The 25,831-nt window shown below is 33.1% G+C and overlaps 1 non-coding gene across 1 annotated transcript; it reads right to left on the bottom strand.

Annotated features, from left to right (window-relative positions):
* Positions 1–13,870: 13,870 nt before the first annotated feature.
* LOC115703323 (small nucleolar RNA R71) lies at positions 13,871–13,977 on the bottom strand. The gene has a single exon (XR_004009098.1). It is a non-coding gene; the product is annotated as a small nucleolar RNA R71 (small nucleolar RNA).
* Between the last annotated feature and the right edge of the window lie 11,854 nt (positions 13,978–25,831).

Raw genomic sequence — 25,831 nt, 5'->3', positions numbered from 1 at the left:
AGAAATTATTAAGCATATAGCAAGTAGGAATGACAAGTGAAAATACTAAAACATACAATCCTAAATAATTTTCAAGGTCTTCAACAAACTGATATCAGTGTTCCGTTTAGGCAAGAGTCAGTGATACCATCCATTGAATAGAGTTGTCAGCTCATCTAAAATGATAAACATTCTAGCAACCTTTTATTCGATCAAGATTGGAATCCAGCGTTGTCCTGTTTAGGCGAGAGTCAAGGCTATTCTATCTTATGAGCTTCCACCATTGTTTCATACTCTTGCAAGTCTTATATAGTCGCCACCATTAGGGTGGTCAAAACTATATAAAAAACTTACAAAAATACTTATCTTTCGAGATTAAACGGTGCTAACTTGCTAATGAATGTTCCTCCATTAGGGAGGATTACTCACTAAAACAATAGCTATGTAAAACCAACAATGGAGATCGAATGTCCTAATAATAATAAAGCTCATTATTTAATGAAAGTTGTATTTTCTTCTAATATTTATTTTAAATATATATTTATTTAATTATAATTTCCAATTTAGAATGAAAAATTCTAAATATAAATTTTAATTTAATATTTATAAATTATACTTAGATGGATATGAAAATAACGTGAATTATTTCCATCTTACTGATAATTTCCAATAAATATTTAGAAAATTATTCAATTTAAGTTGTTTCAAAATTAATTTAAATTAATTTACAACTCAAATTTAATTTTCTATAAATATATATTGCATTTCGAAAAATGAAGTGTATAAGAATACTACTTTCGAAAATAGTTTAAAATAAAATAAAATAAATCCTGGAAAAATTATCTTAATTTTATGTTGGCCCAAAATTAATTAATAAAATTAATTTACAACAAAAAATATATTTTTCCTATTTAATTAAATACTAAAGGAAAATTTCAAATATTTAAGTATCATGATGAAAATCAACTTAAATATTAATTTTCTATTTAACTAAATAGACTAGAAAAATACTTCAGGCAAAACAGATAATATCTGTCTAGATTTTCTTTGACTAATTAATTCAATTTCTAATTATAATATATTTTAGTTCAATTATTTTAATTAATCATTAAATGGAAAAATCATTGATTTAAGTTGGTCCAAAATTAAAATAAATAATTTTCAACTTTAATCTATTTTTTAAATAAAATTCGAAATTTCTGCATTAAAGAAATGCAATTTCGAAATTGTGAGAAAAAGATTAATAAAATAAAATAAAATATATTTTGAAAATTATTCAAATTTAAGTTATTCTGAAATAAGATTTCAAACTTAAAATAATTTTCTATTTAATTAAATATCATGAAAATAACAATATTTAAGTATCATGATGAAAATCAACTTAGATATTGAATTTTCACTTTAATTAAATGTATTAAATTCAAGAAATAAATAATTAAGTATAGAGGAAACTTAATTATTAATTCTAGTTTAATACTAGGAAAATATACTAAACTTAGATTGTACCAAAATTAATTATTAAACAATTAATTTCACAATCAATGATATTTTCCTATTTAAATATTAGAAAATATAGTTAGTACTAGAAATAACTATCTAGAATATATATCTTTAGCTAAGTGTTTTTCTAAAATTAACTTTAAAATATTAAATGAAAAATAAATTTCATATATTTTAAAAGTTAATTATGTTGTTAATTCAATTTTAATTAGGTTAGACTAATATAATTAACCTAATACAATTATTTAAATAAGGCAAATGGGCCTTCACAATTGGGGTAGTTCATGTGAGGGAGAGCTGGGTTCAGTATGTCGTACCCACTTCTATTGGCCCCCAACTCTCACACAAGGCCCAAAAGAGAGGAATTTAACCTTTAAGTAAACAATTGTTATTCATTGAATAAGCCCAAATCTAATTGGGCCTAAATAAAATTACTTATGTCAAATTTTATTTTAGCAACATAGTCCATTTACTTAGTAAAACTTAAATGGGCTTCCTATATGCATCTAAGCCCAATAGCAAACATATAGGCTCACACAGGTCAAATGATTTGGATGGGCCTTATCATGTTACTAGGTTTACACAGATGAAAGAAGTACAAAAAATTACCTGTTACAAATTATTTATAAGATCTATTGACAATTGGACTATGATTAAAATCAGATCATTGGATCTGTCAACAAGTTAATCATAGCAATTTAGATCAAATAAATAATAGGTTTGTTAAAAAAAAAAAGTTTTGAATAAACAATATAAAATTAAACAAACATTGTCCATGTAACAGATGTGAAAATAAGATATTAATATAATTAAATTATTATTCTTAAACTAACCAATTAAATTTTGAAAATTTAGGGTTGTTAAAACAAACCCTAAAAATTTCAAAAAAAAAAAGAAACTAATTTTAAAATATCTAGGTTTATTTGAATCAAATTAAATTAAATATCAAATAAGATCAATGATTTGAAAGAAAGAATCTTCAATATCACTTTCAAATCTTATAATTTAATAAAATAAACTAATTTTAAAATAGATTTGGTTAGATAATTATTATTTTAGGAATAAAATAATAAATAAATAATAATTACCATAATTATATGTCAAAATATCTAAATTAAGCAATATTCAAATTTCTACAAATATCTAAGTTATTTAAATATCTAAGATATGATTTATAAATTTCCACTAAGGAAAAAAAATGATATATATATAGAAAAAATATCATTTTTAAACTTATAATTTATAAATAATTAAATATTTAACAAAATAACAAATTTTGAATTTGAAAATATTGTGGTAAGTGTATCTATAAAAATATCTATGTTAATTTCAACTTTATTAATTATTTAATTTGTCATATAAGATAATTTTAATATAATATTTTAAATAAAAAGACAAAGTTATCTTTTAATTTAAAATATGTTAAATATCAAAATATATAATCTTATAATTAAATAATATATAAATATTAAAGAAGTTAACAAATTTTTAAATCTGACCATAATAGGAAATATTTAAAATTGAAAATATTCTAAATTGGAAATATTTGAAAAAGGGAAATATTTCAAATTGGAAATATTTCAAATTAAAAAAATCTAAAATTGGAAAAATCGGATTTTGGGAAACAATCCCATAAAAAATTGGATTTTTGGGGAAAAAACCCACAAAATTCGCAATTGATGCACCAACTCGACACCCTTGAATCCCGATTTTCCAAAAATCATAACTTTCTCAATTTTTATTGGAATCGAGTTCCCTAAAAAACAAAATTGCTTAATTTTTCACAAGGAATCCAAATAAAATATTTTAAAAAATAGAAAAAATATTTTTCATGGAAAAAATTCGTACAACATATACATTCATCACATAAGCACATAAACCAACATGAAACCATCCAAATCAACACAAAACATATAAAACATCGTTTTAATTCATATTATATGAAAGTAAATCATTATCATGGCTCTGGTGCCAGTTGTTGGAAATATTTTACCAGGATCTAGATTTACTACCAAGTATGTTTTATTAACATCCTAATATGAATTCTAAAACAATGAAATAAATACATAAGAGTTTAAGAAAACCTTACATTGGGTGCAGCGGAATATAATGACTCCTTCCATTCAGATCTCTAGCCCTTGATTCCTTTCTGTAGCAGAGCATTATCAAGATCTGAATCTGGATCTCTTTCTCTCCTTCTTTGATGATGATTTTCCACGGTCTTACATACTATGATTGAGGTACCACTTGATGTGTGTGGGCACTACTCTATCACTCAAGGGAATTTCGAAATTAGAAGAGAAGAAAAGAGAGAGAGGAAAGTGGCGGCTCAGGAATTCTCTCAGAAAAGAATGAGATGCAATTGTGTGTTGTTTCCAAAAGCCATTACTTTCTATTTATAGAATGCCCTCTAGGTTTAGGTTAGAATTGTGTGGCATTAAAATAATGGAAAAATAAAATGATAAAAGCCTATGCATAGTGGGCGGCCCATATAAGGAAATTGGGCCTCACTTTGTAACTTTCCCATTTTCTCAAAAATGCCAATTTTCCAATTTAACCATTCAAATGTCAATTCTAATTATTTAATAACTTAAAAATAATTATTAAATAATATTGTCATTTAATATATTTATTAATTTAGACATATAAAGTATCTTAATTAATAAATAAACCTAGAATCTCTTTTCTTTACAATTTCGCCCTTGCTTAGTGAAAATTCATAAAGTAGACATAGTCTAACTTTTAGAATTATAATTGATTAATTAAAATCAATTAACTGAGTCTTACAAGCAGTATGGTCTCAACTAGTATGGGGACCATGGGTCTATATAACCGAGCTTCCAATAAGTCGAACTGAATTCACCAAGTAAATTCCCTAACTTATTAATTCCTTATTGAATCCACTCTTAGAACTTAGAATTGCACTCTCATTTATATAGAACGCTCTATATGTTCCACCATATAGACACGTCATTAATTATCCATTGTTATAATCCTAATTTGATCAATGATCCTCTATATGGATGATTTACACTGTAAAGGGATTTAATTACCGTAACACCCTACAATGTATTTTATCCTTAAAACACTTAATCCTGTATAAATGATATTTCAGCTAAGTGAAATGAGTACTCTACCATTTATTTTCGTTTGGTTAAGCTCGAAGGAAATCATCCTTTACTTTCTATTCGCCAGATAGAAGCTATAGATTCCATATTTATGTTAGCGCTCCCACTCAATTGCCTACCGTGTTCCCAAAATGTACGTATCACCCTGACCCAAAAGTAGGCTTAACTAACAAATCAAATAACATGAATAACACTCTTGAGATTGAACCTAATCATATCAAGATTAAGATCATTTGATCTAGGATCAACATGTGATATTGAATTGAATAGATATTACGGTAAATTCTAATATATCTAATCAAAGTTCAATATCGGTCCCTTCCGATGTATACTCCATACATCCGATACTGGTAAACTTTGCCAATGTCCGTGAAAGGACATAACTCTTTTCCAAGGTGTAAGAATACTTATAACCACTGTGCTGACAACACTATAATCATTAACAAATTCATATGTTCTGGACTTAAATAGAATTCGTACATTATATATATAATCATGAAATAAATCATGTGAACCATGCAACATAAAATGTTATTTCTGATCTTTATAAATAAGTAAATCTAATTATATTGAAATGGGTTTTATTTAGGGCACAAAACCCAACAACAATACCCTTGAGGGAGACTCATAAACACATCCTCATGCAAATCTCCATGAAGGAAAGTATTATTGACATCTAATTGATGTAAAAACCAACCTTTAATAGTTGTTAAGGCAAGAATAAGCTTCACTGAAACCAACTTTGCAACAGGGGCAAAGGTTTCATTGTAGTCAATGCCTTCTTATTTGTTGTATCCTTTAGCCACAAGTCTGGCCTTAGACCTCTCAACTGAACCTTCAGCATTCAACTTAATCTTGTAGACCCATTTGCAGCCTATGGCATGTTGATCATCGGGTAAAATAACAACAATCTAAGTGTCATTAACTTCAAGAGCTTCAATTTCAGTATCCATGACATTGTCCCAAACAGGTATACCTTGAGCTTGATGATAAAATTCCGGTTTATAGTGGCTTGAAATAGCTAGCACAGTTGCTCAAAATTGTGGTGATAACTTGTTGTAATCAATGATCTCAGAGATAGGATGAGAATTAGACAGCTTAGACACATGAGATTGAACACTGTTAGTAGAGAGAAAACAGTGATAATCTTGAAGAAAGGATGGTTTTTGAGTGTGTCTAATAGGCTTATTGTAACATATTGTTCAGGCATATCAACAATATCAAGATTAGGAACATATGACTGAGTTTCAGTAGAAGAACATGGGGATTCTGCAAGAAATTTATTAGAAACATTAGCTGGAAAGAAATTAAGGAACGGAACCAGTCAAAACAAAAGGAAAATTTTGTTCGTGGAAAATGACATCTCTAGAACAAGAAACTTTGTTGGTATTTAGATCAAGCAACGTATAAGCTTTCATTCCAATAGGATAACCCAAGAAAACACAAACAATGGCCTAGTTGAGAATTTTGATCTTGCAACTCCTAGTGTAGAAGCATAAGCTAGGCACCCAAAAGGTTTTAAATGGTCATAACTAGGTGCTTTAGATTTGAGGATTTTAAAAGGGGATATGTGCTTTAGGTTAGGAGTGGGTGTCTTATTAATAAGATAGGACAATGTGCTTATGCATTCCCCCCAGTAAGGTAAAGGTATATGAGATTAACAAAACGACTCTAGTAACATTTAAAAAAAAAATTGATGCTTTCTTTCAAAAACAGAATTCTATTGAGGCCTTTGCACACAAGAATGGTAATGAACAATACATAGGAAGGAAAATAACTCTAGAAATTGAAGTTTTTGGCATTGTTTGATCTAATTCCCTTAATTTGAATATTGTACCGGGTTTTGATTAGCTGTATGAAGGCATGCATAGCTGTTTAAGCATCAGATTTTTTCTTTATGAGATGAATCCCTATATACCTAGAATAATCATAAACAATGGTGATAAAATATCTAAAACCTTCAATAGTTTGAGTATTGTATGGTCCTCAAATATCATTATGAATAAGATCAAAATAATATTTAAAAATATTGTGATTGGAAACAAAAGGCAATTTTCTTTGTTTTGTAAAATGGAAAATGGAACAATGGAAATTAGTACTATGAGAAATTGAAATTGCAGATTTTCATTGAGAGAATGATTCCTTACACAAGAAGTATTGCCAAGTCTATAATGCCACAAAGTATCATCATTGATTTTTGAATCAGAAATAGAGTAAATAATAGGAAAATCATTCTCAATCAGGTAGTAAAGATTTCCAATCCTTTCACCCATCCTAATCACTTGATTCTTTGTAGTATCCTGAATGACACATTTATTAGGAAGAAAAAGAAATGAGTAATTTGTTAAATCAGATAAAGCACAAGTTGAGATCAAACTATGTTTAAACTCATGAACACAAAGGAAATTTTCAAGAATTATATTGAATAATTTAACAGTTCCAATGAAAGAAATTTTGATGTTAGTTCCATTTGGTAACCTAACATGTGTTAATTTTGTGTCCTTTTGAGTAGAAGAAAACTAGGTACAATTAGAACACACATGGTGAATATTACCAGTGTCAATGATCCAACTAGATTTAGGGATGAGATTGGCAATACCATATATGTAAAGACCGCTTAGTTTAGTTTGGAAATTAGCAGTTAATTATGTTTAATTATGAAAATTATTTATAGATATTTAAATAATTATTTATGCTGTTATTATTGAATTCTGAAATGCATTTTATGTCATATAGTAAATTTTATAATTTTACATTTCCGGTGCCCGGTAACATGGAACTCGGTGTTTGGCTCAATGAAATCACAACTTAGTATGTTAGTATTGTGGGACGGTTATTTTAGACATTGGGAATGTCGGGAGTGGTCGGGAATTTAGAATTTCCCAAAAATACCCTTTAGTGCCCTTTATGTTATTTTAGTGTGGAGGGACAAAATGGTCATTTTGCCCCATTGATGTTTTGTTCTTTTATGGACTTAGTAATTGGAAATTAAATGTTTATTATGTTAATTGTTGGCTGAATATAGAGTTGGTATATTGCATTTATCCTTTATTTTCAAAATTAGAAAATTAGAAAAGTTAAAAGAAAAACCAATTTTCTCTCAAAGCTCTCTCTTTCTCTCTTGTTCGGCCTCCTTGAGCAGCAAGGATCATTGGATTTTTTCTTGTGAATTCATCTCTTTTTGGTGTATTAATCAAGCTAGGTTAGCTCCTAATCCTTTCCTCTTTAAGTTTGTTGAAAATTATGAAAAGAAATGGTTTGCATGCTTAGTTTGGTTGACGTTGTTGCTGTGATTCTATGTTGTTTTTGAGGTTTAAAGCATGTTAATTTGAGTAGATTAGAGCTAGTTATGATGCATGTTTGTTGCTTTGATTCAAGCTTGGAAAGTTTTACTCAAACTATGTTTTTCAAAGAAAATGAAGAATCTGTTGCTGCACTTATTGTTGTTGCTTGTTGTTGTTTTCTGAGATTATTTTATGCATATCTAGGAAGATTTGAGCTGGTTTGAATGCATGTTAGTGTTGTTTAACCAAGTTTGAGTTTTGAACTCAAAGCTTGGAGCTTTAATGGTGGATTTTGATTTTATGCATGAAGCTTTGTTCTGTTGCTTTAAAAATGTTCATTGGGGTCTAATTAGCAGGTCTGGAAAGTTTGGTTGAGTTTGGAAACGTTTTGGTTGGGGATTTGTTGTTTGTTGGTTTTCTGGGTAAAACCGGCTAACCGGTTTTACACTGCCTGTAAAACCGGTTACCCGGATTTTGCAGTAGGTTGTGAAACCGGTTTTTCTCAACTTGTCGTTTCGTGCTAGTTTCGGGTTTCCAGGCAGTTTGTTTCCTGCTAGTTTGGGGTATTTTTGTATTAAGTTATAGTAGGTTAAGAGTGTTTTTTTAAAACCGTTGTCCCGGTTGTGATTTAGCGTGTCACTTATTAGTGTTGTGATTGTTACGGTTTAGGAGCTTGTAATTCGCCGAGCAGATCGTTCCACTCAGGTTGACCGGCACACCTGAATTCAGAATTGAGGTAAGATTAGTATAATAGTATGCATATGTATTACATGTTTAGCGTGCATGTTAGGAAGCCTGTTAGATTACATTAGATATGTATGTTGGCTTCGTACCATCCGACCATATCACATCGGTTGGGCTAGAGTATGACTAGCAGCTGCAGTATGATCAGTGAACCGAGTATAGGCTGATTCTAGGGTTGGTGGTACTGTGCTATTTGACCGTATCACATCGGTTAGGCTAGAGTATGACTAGCAGCTGGAGTATGACCAGTGAACCGAGTATAGGCTGATACTGTAACACATCGGTACAGGCTAGAGTATGACTAGCAGCTGGAGTATGACCAATGTACCGAGTATAGGCTGTTACTTGTCAATAGTACCATCATACGAACGTTTGGGACTCGGTATCGTGTGGGACACGGCAGTTAGGGTTATGGTCAGGGGTATGGGCGTCTGATCATAACCCGAGATTTATGTATGATTATGTTTATGCTTTTCTTACTGAGTCTGTCGACTCACAGTGCTATGTTTATGTGTAGGTAAGGGCAAGGCCAAGGCTGAGGAACCGTGAGAACGAGCCGGTGAAGATTGTACATGTCGGGGCGGTTAGGCCTCGAGAGTACGATCCTCGGGACAGCAGTGCTTTTTATAATTAGTCGCTAGGCGACAAGTATTTTGTATTAGACAGTAACTTTTGTAAAGTGTTTTGTAATCGGGATCCCGAGTATTTTTGTATAAAATATTTTATAAGTTTAATTAAAAAGCAAAAATTTTAATTAATCACGATTTCCATAAACCTCGTTGATTAGCAACGAGCTGCACAATATGTTTAAAAATCACGTAATACGCATATGCTAGTTAGAGTGTTACAAGATATGTTTGATACAATAGGCTAATCAGATTGCTGAGATTGTTGAGATTGCTGAGAATTTTCTTGCATCTTTTGTGTTAGTATAGCCATAAGCCTTTGACATTATGCAGCCAAATTTTCCTCTTCAATCATCCCCTCATTAGTATCATTCCATACTGCAAAATTAGTTGATGATTGCTCAAGTTGATTTCCTGGTTTAGGAATCTCTCTTGGAAATCTTCCATACAATCGATGGTCAGGTGGATATCCATGAACTCTATAGTATTTCGCAATAGTGTGCCCAGAGATACCATAATGAGAACAAACAAGTCGATTATCAGATCGATCATATCAATTATTAGGGCGATTATTTCCTCGATTGTCTTATGCATTTCCTACAAATTAACCTGAATTCTCAATAGGAGGTTGTGAAGTTTCAGTTTGTGGAATAATAATTCCTCTCTGTTTTTCTTCTTTAATTATGCAAGCATAAGCTTTATTCACATTTGGAAGGGGATTTTGAAGTAAGATCTGAGACCTGGCATTGAGATAGGACTCATTTAAACCAATTAGAAACTCAAGAACTTTATCTTCATCCTGATACTCTTGTATGATCTTCATAGCGCTACAAGTACAAACCGGTTGTGGCCTATATTCCTGTAATAAATCCCATAATCATTTAAGACGAGTGTAGTACGAAGTAACATCACTGGGTCTTTGTGTTAAAGTCTGCATTGATCTCTTTACTTTAAAAACTCTAAGACTATTTTTTTGATGAAATCTCTCCTACAATTCAGACCAGATTCGAGAAGCATCTTCTACATACGTGATACTATTAGCTATAGTAGGTGAAATAAAGTTCAAGATCCATGAAATTACCAAGCTATTGCATTTGATCCATGCATCATAGTCTTCATCATCTTCATCCAGAGCTAGAAGCTTTCCATTTATGAACTTAACTTTGTTTCTAGCCAACAATGCCACCATCATCGATCTTCTCCATGAACTATAGTTATCTACACCAGTAAGAATCTTCAGGACCAGAGATGAAGATGCATTGTTAGCATTTGAAAGATAACAAGGACCGCCTGGATCATTCATTGAAAATTTGTTATTTTCATCAAGTGCTGAAAAACGATTCGAATGTTCAACACCTTGATTACGATTGTTGCGAGTTTGATTACCTCCTCCTCATGCCATGGAAGAACAGAGTAAAAGCAGAAAAAGATGAACAAGAAGAAGAAGCGGAAGCAAGAAGCTCACCAATCAGGTGGCTCTGATAACGTATTAGTTTTAGAGAAAGAAGAGATCATAGAGAAAAAGAGAGAATGAAAAGTGATAATGCTATGTTTCATTGATAGGGAAGAAAGCAGTACAAAAATGTTTATATACAGCTTCAGACAACTAAAACCAGCTAACAACTTCTAACTAATTCTTAACAGACTATAGCAACTTCCTAACTGTCACTCCACCTTAGTAACAAACTTTAATAATATAATAGTTATTCAAACGGTAAAAATAAGACAAAGCTTACACTTATCTTATACTTTTAGCTATAAGCAAAAGTAAAAGTTTAGCCAAACAAATCATGTCTCTGTTACTATAATAAAGGGATGTGTTATGTGTTGGAATTATTTTACCATGATCTAGATTTACTACCATGTATGTTGTTTAACATCCTAATATGAATTTCTAAAATAATGTAAATAAACACATATAAAGTTTGAGAAACCTTACAGTGGGTGCATCGGAATTAAATGACTCCTTCCGCTCAGATCTCTAACCCTTGTATCCTTTCTGTAGCAGAGTATCACCAAGATCTGAGCCTAATTCTCCTTCTTGTTGATTGGATTCTTCACAGTCTTACATACTATGATTGAGGACCAACTTGATGTGTGTGGGCACTCACTCTATCACTCTATCCCTAATGGCTGAATAATATTTGTGAAGAAAGGCTTAGTGTTTTTTGAAATTATAGAGGAAGAAGAAGAAGGAAGAGGTCTCATCAGAAAGCTAGATTTTTAGCTTTGGAGATTAGTTTTGATGAAGAGACCATAGCTTCCTTTTATACTATTCTTCAATAGGGTTAGGGTTGAATTATTAGGAATAAAAAATTGATAAAAATAGAGTAAAATAAGCACCCTATTGCGGGCCACTTAATGGGCCCCACATTGGTTTGGGCTTTATCATTTTTCTCAACTATTTTACCTATTTTTCACAAATACCACTGACAACTCTAAGATTTGGAGTTATTTTGATATCCTTAAGCTTGAATTTTAAGCTAAATAATAGAGTAATTAGTGTCTATATTATGTAATTGTGTTTAGTTTGTTGTGTTTTTGTAATAAATGGAGGTGTGTGTGTTAGTAAGTGTTAAATAGACTTATGTTGTTGTTTTTATGTGTATTAAGTAGAAAAAAATGCGAAAATAGGTATTTGGAAATGTTTGGGACAAGGAGGAAAAGGAGCAGAAAAAGGCTTATTGCTATAGCAATCATTGCGTAGCAATTTGTCAGCCCAGTAAGTGTATTTTGGCAGAAAGTCCAACTGGCATTAATGAAGAAAAAAGGAGCTGAGGTGGCGAAAATGTGGCCAATGACTCAACTAATAGGTGGAAAATGAATGGCAAGTGGACCATGACTTGGATTTCCAATTAGGGTAAACTTTAGTACCCTAATTGGGGAGCAAAAGAGAAGAAGGATAAATAGAAAAGGTAGCTGCACTTTGAAGAGGAGGCTAGTACGAAAATTACAGAGGAAAAAATCTAAGTACAGAAAAAAAGAGAAAGAAGAGAAGAAGAAGACTAAGAAGAAGGAGAAGAAGGCAACCTACAAAGAGAAGATTTGAGCTTCCAACTCATTTCTCTTGCTCTCCTCTTCCATTTTGTATCATTTTCTACTCTTTAATACTCTCTTAAACTCCATGAACATGTTATTTTCTGGTTTTGAGTTTTTAATTTCAGCTATGAACTAGAATCTTTGAGATTTGGGTGGTTATGAACCCTTGTATGGACTAATACTTTGATTTTGCAATGATTAAGTAATCTTGTCTTGTTTAATTAGTTGTGATGAAATGTTGATTGAATGTTAATTTTTAGCCAGCTTTAACATTAAGCAAGCTAGATCTTACTTGGAAAAGCAAGACCTAGTTGAACCCCTCTAATTGATGCATGATTTTTACCTTTTTTTTAGGTATTAATTAGTAGTGAAATGGGCATATTTTGCTACCATGCATAACTAAAGATTTGATGTTTTATTGGATTATTTGTGATCTAATCTGATGTATGAATGCATTGTTGAGATTATGAATGGTTTATTGCAAGTTTTGGAAAAAGCTTGTTGGTTTTTTTGAAATCTGTTAACTCTGCCAGGATTGCTGAGTCATTGCTGGGTCATTGCTGTATCAACTGGGACATACAAGTGGAAATTAATCACCCAAGTCTATTTTCCAAATTTGAAATTATCACCACTTTAATCACTTTTAGCTTCTTATTTTTAGTTTATTTAGTTTAAAAAATTGTTTCTCAAGTTTAGAATTAAGATTATAAATTTTTCTCTTGAATTAATTTGTTACTTTGTTTTATTTTTATTAGAAATTCTTGGAATTGCCTTTAGTTGATTTTGCATTATTTAGTAAGAAGTCCCTGTGGAGACGAACTTTGATTACTTATCATTGTATTACTTGTTTGTGATTGTGTACACTTGCGCAATTATAAATCATTATAAATTTTCACAACAAGTTTTTGGCACCGTTGTCGGGGACTTTAAGTTCTAAATTTTGTTTTATCAACTAATTGACATTCTAATAATTTATGTGCTTTTAATCTTGCTGGTTTGTGCTTTAAAATCTCAGGTATCTATAGTGTATGGACCAACAAGAGGAAGTTGAACTTGCTCCTATTGACCCGAGATTGAACGCACATTCCGAAGAAGAAGAAGAGTTCAAAAGGCTAAGGGCTGAGACATCATGGCTGAGAATCTTGATGATGATGGGATTGCTTAACAAATTGTTAATCCCATCATATTGACAGATGATCGAGCAAGGGCTATACGAGAGTATGCAGCCCCCATGTTTAATGAGCTCAATCCAGGCATTGTGAGGCTTGAAATACAAGCACCGCAGTTTGAGCTCAAGTCATTGATGTTTCAAATGCTCCAAACCGTGGGGCAATTCAGCGGGATGCCAACTGAAGATCCTCACCTCCATCTCTATTCATTCTTGGAGGTGAGTGATTCTTTCAAGATCCAAGGAGTGAGTGAAGAGGTGTTAAGGTTGAAGTTATTCCCATTCTCACTACGAGACCGAGATAGATCATGGCTCAACACTTTGCCTCCTGATTCTGTTACCAATTGGAATGATCTTGCTGAGAAGTTTCTGAGGAAATACTTTCCTCCTACTAGAAATGCAAAATTCAGAAGTGAGATCATGTCTTTTCAGCAACTTGAAGATGAGTCTACAAGTGATGCGTGGGAGAGGTTTAAGGAACTTTTGCGAAAGTTTTTACATCATGGCATTCCACATTGTATTCAGATGGAGACTTTTTATAATGGCTTGAATGCAGCTTCTCAAATGGAGCTAGATGCATCGGCTAATGGTGCTATTTTGTCGAAGTCTTACAACGAACCATTTGAGATTTTGGAGACCATTGCAAGTAACAACTACCAATGGTCCAACACAAGAGCTCCAACAAGTAGAAAAGTGGCGGGGGTCCTTGAGGTAGATGCAATAACAGCTTTGACAGCTCAAATGGCTTCCATGACGAATGTTTTGAAGAATTTGAGCATTGGGAACTCTAAAAATATTCAACCAACTGCTGCCATTCAAAGTAATGATGTCTCATGTGTGTTTTGTGGAGAAGGGCATGTGTTTGAGAAGTGTGTTGCGATATTTTGCACACGCAAGTGTACGTATCGTTTCAAGTAGTAAAACTCACGAGGAGTGAGGTCGATCCCACAGGGAGTGAGCATTGCGATATTTTGCACACGCAAGTGTACGTATCGTTTCAAGTAGTAAAAATAAAGAAAGAATTAAAAATAAGAAACTAGTAAGAAGCAATTATTCAAGAAAATTGATAGTTAATAAAAACTAGGGCTTCGATTTCAATTGTTTCTATTGAATATGGCCTAATATGATTATTTTCCTAATATTAATCTCTATGAAATAGCAGGTTTACTAAGGTAATTTATAGTCTTCTCAGATATATAAATCTCAATTACATGCAAACTTTCTACTCTCGTGATAAATTTAACATGCAACAGGCATTAAGCATAAAAACCCTATAAGCTATCTAAACCATATAAGTACTCTCGTCCTATATCAAAATTCAGTTCTATTTTACTATAGCATATTTGACACTCACTTCTCAGATCTCGCATCAAACTCATAGACAGATAATTGGTGATCAGGCAATTAAAAGTAATTAAGCACAAATAAAATAGAATACATAGAAATTAGGGGGAAAATAAATCATATTAAAAACCATAAACAATGTTAAACAATATCCATCTAACCCTAATAAAGTGTTTAGTTACTCATGTTTATGAGAGCACAATCACACATATTAACTTTAAGAAAAGAGATGAAAATAGAGAAGAGAAGAATGCTGAAAACCCTCTGAAGAATGCCTCCAATATTGCAGTTGATCTCTCCACTTTGCATCTGTATTCTCTCTTTTTTTCTCTCTGAAATTGCTTGCTGAAATTAACTCCCTTCTTCCCTTTATATAGGCATTGAAGGCCTAAAAATATGGAAAAAACGCACATGTTTTTATTCCAATTCGAATTTAAATTTTTGGGAAACCTCAAACGAGATATTTTTTTTCTGCTGCGTTGACTGATAGTATTTTGGTCATAACTCTGTCGATATTGCTCAGAATTGGACGATTCAAGATGTTATGGAAAGATAAAAGAGATATCTAGAATTTTTATGTTTTGACTTTTTCCAAAATCTAATCAGAAGATAGTCGAATTCAGGCTTGAAGTTTCAGCATTATTTTCTTGCACAGTTCTCTCTATTTTAAATATCATGATATTTTTATCTTTTTTCCCATCTTTTTCTCTGATATTTTTCTAATCTTCTTCTATTTTAAATCTGCAAAAATAAAAGATAACAAGCGTAAAAATGCTCCAAACATGATTAAAACTCAATTAAAAATATACTAAACTTAATCTAAAATTAATACTAAAAATAACCTAACAAAGTGTCCCTCTAATCCGGAGTCTGTTTGTTACATGGGAAATCAGAATTTTAATAGAAACAATGGGGCATTCTCAAATTCTTACAATCAAGCATGGAAGAATCATCCTAATTTGTCTTGGAGGGGTCAAGGAGCAAGCTCAAGCACCGCACCAGCCCAAGGAAGACAAGCATATCCACCGGGTTTTTTACAACAACCGCGACATTCACAACATGCTCAAAATTCCAACCCGAGTTCTTTGGAGAGTCTAATGCGGGATTATATGGCCAAAAATGATGTGGTGATACAAAGTCAAGCTGCCTCTCTTCGAAACCTTGAGTTGCAACTTGGACATTTGGCCAATGAATTAAAAGCTAGGCCGCAAGGTTCTTTGCCTAGCAACACGGAAAATCCAAGGAGGGATGGGAAGGAACAATGTAAATCCATTCAACTAAGGAGTGGAAAGCATCTGAAAAATTCTAAGGAGGAAATAAAGGGTAGTGGGGAGCCCACTTCAATCCAAATCGATGAAAAATTGAATAACAAAACTGTCGACGAAATTGCTGATACCAGCCCAGTTGATACAGCAAAGGGTCAGTAACCTGACAGTAAGCAATCCGCACCAGTATGTTCTAGTCCTAAACTACCCCTTCCATTTCCTCAAAGATTTCGGAAACAGCAGCAAGATGGAAAATTCAAGAAGTTTTTAGATGTGTTGAAGCAGCTCCTTATCAATATTCCCTTAGTGGAAGCGTTAGAGCAAATGCCGAATTATGTCAAGTTCTTAAAAGATATTTTGACAAAGAAAAGGAGGCTTGGCGAGTTTGAAACGGTCGCTTTGACCGAGGGCTGTAGCGCTATGTTGAAGAATAAAATTCCACCTAAATTGAAAGATCCGGACAGCTTCACAGTTCTAATTTCTATTGGGGTCGAGATGTTGGAAGAGCTCTTTGTGATTTGGGAGCTAGTATTAATCTCATGTCCATGTCTATTTTCAAGAAGTTAGGAATTGGAGAAGCAAGGCCAACCACCGTCACTTTGCAATTAGCAGATCGTTCCATGGCTCATCCGGATGGAAAAATTGAAGATGTTTTAGTACAAGTAGATAAGTTCATCTTTCCGGCGGACTTCATTATTCTTGACTATGAGGAAGATAGGGAATTTCCAATCATTTTAGGGAGGCCATTTCTTGCTACGGGAAGGACTTTGATAGATGTTGAAAAAGGAGAGCTCACCATGAGAGCTCAAGATGAGCAAGCCACATTCAAGGTTTTCCATCCCATACGTGCTCTGGATGCAATAGGAGAATGCTTAGCAATTGGAGATATGGAACCTAACATGGTTGAGGAGTCCAAATTCAAAGTTAGTAAGAAGGTGAGAAAGAAGATTCCCCTTAAAGAAATTGCTAAGGATCACGAGCCACGAGAAAGCAAAGACAAAGAATCATTTGACCCTAAAAATCCACCCAAAAAGAAGAGAAAGAAAAAGAAGCTTAGTAGAAAATTTCGGTCTCAAATGTTTGAAGTTGGCCAACAAGTGATTTTTTCCAACTCTTTAACGAAGGTTACTCATGGACGACTAGATTCAAGGTGTGATGGATCTTTCTTGGTGGTGAGAGTATATCCCGATGGGGTGGTGGAACTTCGTGATGCACTTTCAAGAAGAAAATTATTAGTGAAAGGCCAAGGAGTGAAGTTTGGGGGTGGAGAGGTCAACTGAGAAAAGACCTCTATCTCTTTGACGGATGTTTGAGACTTGTAATTTGGGAGTGCCAAAAGAAAAGAAAAGAGAGAGAGAGAGAGAGAGAGAGAGAGAGAGAGAGAGAGAGAGAGAGAGAGAGAGAGAGAGAGAGAGAAACAGAAAAAATTCTCAATGAAGGCACCCCAAGAAAAAAAAAAAGAAGAAAAAAAGAGGAGAAAAATATATTATATTATATAATTAGTTTAAATAAATGTCATGGTGAAATTAAGGAAGTGTTTCCTTTCTTTGTGCAGAAAATCAGGTGAAGAAGGCTTTGGAAGTGAAGAAATTTCAAATTGGGCAAAGAAATTAAGTTTGGGGTGAAAAAGTTATGTTCAGTTGCTATAGCAATGGTCCAGCAATAATACTTGGCAGCAAACATATCAGGTGGTAGCAAGAGTTTTGTTAATTAGACTATTTTACCTATTTTTCACAAATACCACTTTTTGCAACTTCAACCATTTAAATGCCAAAACTATTTATTTAATAATTAAAATAAATATCAAATAAAATTGTCATTTACAATATTTATTAATTAGACTCCATAAAGTCTCTTAATTAACAAATAAACTCCAAAACACTATTTCTTCACAATCAAACCATAACATAGTGAAAAATTCATAAACTAGACATAATCTAATTTTAGAATTATAATTGATTAATTAAAATCAATAAACTGAGTCTTACAAGCAGTTTGTCTCAACCAGTATGGGGACCATTGGCCTATATAACCGAGCTTCCAATAAGCAGACCTAGAATTTACCAAGTAAATTCACTAACTTATTAATTCCTCATTGCATCCACCATAGAACTTGGAATTCCACTCTCAGTTACATAGAACGCTCTATATGTTCCACGATATAGATACGCTATTAATTATCCATTGTTATAATCCTAATAATCAATGATCCTCTATAGATGATCTACATTGCATAGGGATAAAATTACCGTTACACCCTTTCAATTTATTTTATCCTTAAAACACTTGGCCACCTATAAATGATATTTTAGTGAACTAATATAATCACTAAAATGAGATCTCAATCATTTATCTCTATTCAGCCAAGCTCGAAGGAAATCATCGTTTCACTTCTAAATACCTATAGAAGCTATAGATTCCATATCTATGTTTAGCGCTCCCACTCAAATGTACTACCGTGTTCCCAAAATGTACGTATCACCTTGACCAAAAAGTAGACTTAACTAACAAATCAAAAAACACGAATAACACTCTTGAGATAGAACCTAATCATGTCAGGATTAAGATCATTTGATCTAGGATCAACAAAGTGATATTGAATTGAATAGATATTACGGTAAATTTATCATATCTAATCCAAGTTCAATATCGGTCCCTTCCAATGTATACTCAATACATCTGATACTGGTAAACTTTGCCAATCCCCTGGAAAGGACATAACACTTATCCAAGGTGTAAGTATACCTATCACTGATTATCATGCCAGTCTAAATCCAAACTGAAAAATCAAGGAATCAAACTTTTGAACATATAATAATGATTATATTCCACTGTGCTGACAACACTATAATCATGAACAAATACATATGTTCAAGACTTAATAGAATTTATACATTAAATATAATCATGAAACAAATAATGTGAACCATGCAACATAAAATAATTTCTCATCTTTATTAATTAGTAAATCTGATTATATTGAAATGGGTTTTATTTAGGGCACAAAACCCAACATTATGTTATTTTATCTTTTAAATTTCTTAGAGTATTAAGTTTGTATAATATGTAATTAAAAAAAAGGCTAATTAGCAATTTTTCTCCTCGAACTTTGACGTGTACTAAATCATGCCCCCTGAACTTTTTTGGTCGTTAAAAATTCCCCCTGAACTTTTTTGGTCGTTAAAAATTCCCCCTGAATTATTAAGATTGTTAGATTTAAGGACTTTTGTCTAATTTTAGTAAAAAAATTCTAACATGGATGAAAGTTCAGGAGGCATGATTTAGTACATATCAAAGTTTGAGGGGCATGATTTGGTAGATATCAAAGTCTAGGGAGCATGGTTTAGTACATAAACAATCACTAAAACAGTAAAACTAAATGAAATTAGACAAAAGTCCTTAAATCTAACAATCTCAATAGTTCAGGGAGAATTTTTAACGACCAAAAAAGTTCAGGGGGCATGATTTGGTATATGTCAAAGTTCGGAGGGGAAATTACTAATTAGCCTTAAAAAAAACTATCGAGCACTATTGGTAAACTAAAACATTTAAGATAACTTGATATTTCATCAAAAAGGTTCGCATTTCTTTCTAATTCTATAACTAGGTTGCATAATTTGCATACTTTGAATCTTAAACATTGTAGTAGTCTTAGGATATTACCTCAAGAGATAGAGAAATTGTTGAACTTGAGGCATCTTTTGCTGGAAGGTTGTTACAGGTTAACTCATATGCCAAGTGGATTAGATAGATTGACTTCTCTTTGTAGGTTAGACATGTTTAAATAATGCAGTTCGAAGTCAAAGGATGTTGGCAAGCTTGAGGAATTGAGCAACCTCAACAGCTTAAGAGGATCCGTAGAAATTAGAGTAGGACATAGAATAGAAAAGACGTTTCTTTGGAATGTAGTGTTGCCCATTTAAATGAGAAACAACATCTTCAAAAAATAAGGGGCTGTTCGGTAATCATTTTAAAAATGATTTTTTGTTTTTTTAATAAAAAATTCAGTAATTTAAAATAAAAGTACGTTCGGTAAAATATTTTGTTTTTTGTTTTTAAAATTTAAAATCAAATTTATGTAACAAAACAACATCTAAAGACGGAATTGCACACATTATCACCACCTATTTTGCTGATTTATTTTCTGCTACTACTGTTAATCAACAAGCAATTACTCAAGTGGTAGATACAATTCCAGCAAGTATTACATCTGAAATGAATGTGTTCCTTACTGCCCCTTTTACTGTAGCAGAAGTTGAGATAGCTTTGAAAACGATGAGCCCGGACAAAAGCCCTGGTAGTGATGGTATGTCCGCTATGTTCTACCAAAACTATTGGGATATTGTGGGAACTTCAGTTACTGAAGTTGTGTTGAGTGTGCTGAACCATGCACAAGATATGGAACAAATTAATCAAGCTATCATCACTCTTGTTCCTAAAATTAATTCTCCTCAAGTAATGGCTGATTTTCGTCCTATTAGCCTTTGCAACGTTGTCTACAAGCTTATTTCTAAGATGATTGTACTGAGATTTAAAGAAGCTCTTCCTCTTGTGATTTCGGAGACACAAAGTGCATTCCTCTCTAATCGGTTGATTACTGACAATATTCTAGTGGCTTTTGAGCTTGTTCACAATATTCAACATCGAAAACGTGGAGCTAAGTGTTTTTCAGCGCTTAAATTGGATATGAGCAAGGCGTTTGATCGAGTTGAGTGGTCTTTTTTGTGGGTTGTTATGGATAAAATGGGATTTTCTCAAGAATGGATAGATCTAATTGCACGCTGCCTATCTTCTTGTAGCTTAACTTTTTCTATTAATGGTGACATCAAAGGACATGTGAAGCCAACAAGAGGACTCCGTCAAGGGGACCCCCTCTCACCTTATTTGTTCTTGATATGTTCGGAGGGTCTTTCAAGACTGCTGCAACATGAGGAGGCTGTAAATAATCTTCAAGGGCTGAGAATCACAAGAACTGCTCCATCAATCTCACATCTACTCTTTGCTGATGACAGCTTGTTATTTTGTGAAGCTACTACTTCTTCTGCATTGGCTATTCAAAAAATTTTGACCATATATCACAATGCCTCGGGTCAACTCCTCAATTATCAAAAGTCAGTCATGTCTTTCTCCCCTAACACTCCGCAATCGACTCAACAATTTTTTCAGAATACATTGAACATGCCAATAAGTGAGTGTCATGAGCGATATCTTGGTCTACCCTCATACTCAGGTCGTGATAAAAAGGCTCTCTTTAGCCATATTAAAGAAAGGGTATGGAAGTTGATGAATGCTTGGAATGAGAAGTTGTTTTCAGTTGGAGGAAAGGAGGTGTTACTAAAGGCGGTTGTTCAGTCAATTCCTACCTACGCCATGAGTTGTTTCCGCTTAACGAAAACACTTTGCCAACAATTGGAAAGTATGATGGCTAACTTCTGGTGGGGCTCTTCTAAAGATGGTTCTAAAATACATTGGAAGAGATGGAATTTGCTTTGTAAGTCTAAATTTGAAGGTGGTATGGGATTCCGTTCGTTTATTCATTATAACCAAGCCTTACTTGCCAAACAAGCTTGGAGGATCTTTGACATGCCCAATTCGTTACTTAGTCGACTACTTACGAGCAGATACTTTTCAAATAATTGCTTTTTGGAAGCTCGGCTTGGCAACACTCCCTCCCTTACATGGCAGAGCATACTTTGGGGGCGAGAATTGCTTCTTAAGGGTCTTCGTTACAAGGTTGGTAATGGCTATAATATCCGATGTGGTGTCGACAAGTGGATACCTGGTCATACTAATTTCACTCCGCTCCATTACACTGGTCCACCTACATTGAATGTTTCTTCTTTGATTACTGACAGTAGGGAGTGGAATCTTCAGCTCTTAAAGGATAATTTTAGCCCATTGGATGTTGAACGAATTTTATCAATTCCATTATCTTTTTTTCCATCTGAAGATAGGCTGGTTTGGCATCATGCAACATCAGGAATTTATAATGTCAAGTCTGGTTACCACTTATCTGCTACTTTGGATGACTGTGACCAAGCTGCAACCTCGGATCTTCATAGTTCGTGGTGGAAAACCTTTTGGCATTTGTCTCTCCCATCCAAGATCAAAATTTTTGCTTGGAAAGTCATGCACAATGCTATTCCTACTGCTGCTGCATTACACAAGCGAAAAGTAATAGATTCTGCAGCGTGTTCGCTGTGTACTTGCGCTTGGGAATCTATCGGGCATGCCCTTTTCTCTTGTAAGCATGCGAAATCTGTATGGCTTAACACCTCCTTTTCTTTGGACTATAGGCAGGCACAACAAATGTTTAATGGTGACTATCTTTTCCACCTTTCTAAGCTATTCTCACAGCAAGATTTTGAGCTTCTCATTTGTACAATGTGGGCTATATGGACAAGTCGAAACAAAGCTTTACATGGTAGCTCTGTTCAGAATGGAAAAGATACTGCTACTTTTGCAAAGGGCTATGTAGACAAGGTTCGGATTCACTCTGCCAAGCCTCATCAGCATGCTACCAAATCACCTGGCCCTTTTTCTGCTGCTGTTCATAGCAGTAATGTCCAAGAACTGCCTGCTGCAACTTATTGCAGAATTGTCCAGGATCCTCCAGCTGCCACCTCAAGCAGTTTTGCTCCAAATGATCATGTTTCATGGCATCCTCCACCACGCTCGGGTGTAAAAATTAATGTCGATGCTGCTTTCAACCCAGTGTCTAAACAATTGGGGATTGGAGCCATTGTTCGTAATCATCATGGTCAAGTTCTCGCTGCACTTTCAATGCCTGCGCAAGGTGACTTTCGATCGGATGAAATGGAAGCTAAGGCGTTATTTCATAGCCTGAATTGGGCATTGCAACACCAAATACGCATCACCCACATTGAAACTGACGCCCTTAGAGTTTTCCAGGCTTTAACTTCTTCATCTAGAGATTTATCTTGTTTTTCGGATTTGATCTCTGATGTTCGTTGTCTTTTATCCTTTTTCCCTGAAGCATTTATCTCTCATGTTAAGAGAAACGCTAACCATGCTGCTCATGGTTTGGCGAAATATGCTTTAGCGTTGGATCAAGACGTTTGTTGGTTTGGGGAAATTCCCTTACCTATTTTCACTACTGTTGTTAATGACTGCTGTTGATTAATAATATTAGTGAATTTTTCTCAAAAAAAAAAAAATCAAATTTATGTAAATTTTTAAAAACAGATTTTGAATGATTTTAAAAAATTTTAAAAACACTTTTTTCCTCTTTTCTCGCTTCTCTCTCGCTCTCCATTAGTTCTGCAATTTCAATGATCTTCAATGGCTTCCGTTCAGGTAATCTCTTCCTCTATGTATATCGCTCTTACTCTCTCTCTCTCTCCCAACCTCTCTCTCTCTCTGAAAGATTTTTAGTTTAATGAGATTTAGGGTTTAATCTCTGAAATGAGACTTTAGTATTTTACTCTGAATTGGGTTCTACATTTTTTACCTCACAGTATTCTCGCCGAATTCGAAGCTTGGGGTGTCATTTCTGAAGTACTCGTTTCCGGCGACACCGTCATAGCCGAAGGTCCAAGTCTTTCTGGCATTACGCACGCAAGCTCTATTAGGCGATGTCGGCTGTATATTCATGGCCTTCCTCAGGTGACGGACTACAATAAGGTTGGTATGTACTTCTCCCATATTATTTTTTAATAATTTTTTTCCAATTATAAATAGCTTTCTTTGTTGAATCATTCATTGGATGAGTCATTTGGTAGATCCACATACTGAAGCCTTGATATTTTCTTGTCCATGAGTATTTTCTTTTTCATTCCTTTTAATTTGGGATAAACATATTTGTTCTTTACCATGATTTTGGTTTGATAGCAAAAATAGAAGGATTTGAGGAAAAAAAAAACTCAATACTCATTACTGGAGACTTTACTCTTATATTTAATTGTGACCATTCTCTTATATACACACTTTAAAATATGTTTATGGTTTAGGAAAGAAATTTAGATGGTGGAAAATTGAAAAGAATAATATTTTATGCTACTGATCTTCATGTGTTGAATAAGAGTTGCATCGTGGTCCTATCCTGGTGTAAGATGTTTAATTTATTTTGACTTTATTTGAGATTGCAACTATTGTGTGTTTTGATAGGAAGATTAGATGGAATTCATATAGATTTCTTTAGGTAGATGTGAAGGAATTCTTATTTGGCACTGAATAAAGATATGCTGATTCACATACTGTGTACTGTGTAGTCTTTTTGTTAGTCTTTGTTTTTTTTTTCTAAAGATTCAAAATAGTGTTATATGGTGGCTTTGGATCTGCATAATTATAGAAAGTTAGTTTGGTATACTCTTTCATTTGCTTTTTCCTCATATGGGTTTCTTTCTTAATTGTCATTATCAAGATTTGGATTTCAGTTCAGACCACAGATTAATCAAAATACCACTAGCTAAATCTTGGTATTAGGATAAGATATTTTCTTAAATATGTCTTTAGTGTTTTGTTTACATGTGGGTTTGTGCTAAATGCAGTCATTAAGTATTGTCTTGTTATTATTCCCATCTCTCTGTTCATCAAAACCATATAAAGAGTTCACTATGAGCAACGATGAATCCCATAGTTTTCATCTATCGTTTTGTGCTTTGAGCTGTAAGTGTTAATGAAATCTATGTGTTTGATAGAATGAGAGGTAGAAGGCCTTATTTTAGGCTAATATAAAATCATAAAATTGAGATATCTTATCTATTTTGCTGAGGACAACTGAATTTCACAACTAAAAGATTTATTTGGTTATAAATTGACATTTGCTAGTAATAGAAATATCATTGTGTTAATATGTTTGACATCTTCTATTTGATGTTTGATAAGTGTTGTCAGCTGACGGAGATAGGGGGAACAACGGGAGGCCATGCCCACCCCTAATATACTTTGTTCTTTTTAAAATTTGTGTGCATATGAACTATTTGGTTAAATCTCTCAATAACCTGTATGTGTTGTAAAATGTTAATTGTGTGTTTTATAATATGTAATTATACTATTTAACTCAAGCTTACCTAACATTACTAATCCAAAGATACCCCAATGATTTCTAGTGTAATTATATTTCTTGTCTATTAACTCAAATTTACATGTTGATATGCTGATATGCTTATTCAAGGTTTTGGTATGTCTTAATAAAGTTCATGTTGTTTCAGTACTTGCAAAATATGGACAACTGTTCTATAGTATCTCCTGTTTGCATCTTTATTGACTATTTTATGAAAAGAAATAATGAATCTGAAGTATTCTTAGAATGGAAAGAATGATGTATGGGTCATGGCTAGCTGTAGCAATTGCTTACTGTTTTTAGGTTGGCATGAGGCTAATTAGCATGATAAGTTACTTTAAAGAAGTTATCTATCTTTGAATTTTGATTAGATAATTTATATGAAAAAATTAATATCAATTAACATTGTTTAGGAAAATATTATCTGATTGATTTTGGATATACAAATATGTCTGGTTTTCTTTCCCCATATCGAGGAGAAAGATATCATTTGAATCAATATGCAGATCATAATCTTTCAGGAAAAAAGGAGTTGTTCAATTATCGACATTCGTCTTTGAGAAATATCATCGAGCGGTACTTTGGCGTATTGAAGGCTCGTTTTTCTATTTTAAAGCAAATGCCTTTGTATGATTTGAAAATACAGAAGTACATTGTGATTGCCTGTTGTGAAATTCACAATTTTATAAGGACAAATGTAGAAAAAGACATATTTTGATGGAGATGAAG

This window comes from Cannabis sativa, chromosome X (genome assembly GCF_029168945.1).
Source record: "Cannabis sativa cultivar Pink pepper isolate KNU-18-1 chromosome X, ASM2916894v1, whole genome shotgun sequence".
NCBI lineage: Eukaryota > Viridiplantae > Streptophyta > Magnoliopsida > Rosales > Cannabaceae > Cannabis > Cannabis sativa.
The sequence above is the reverse complement of the archived record's forward strand: the minus strand, read 5'-3'. Positions and strand labels throughout refer to the sequence as shown.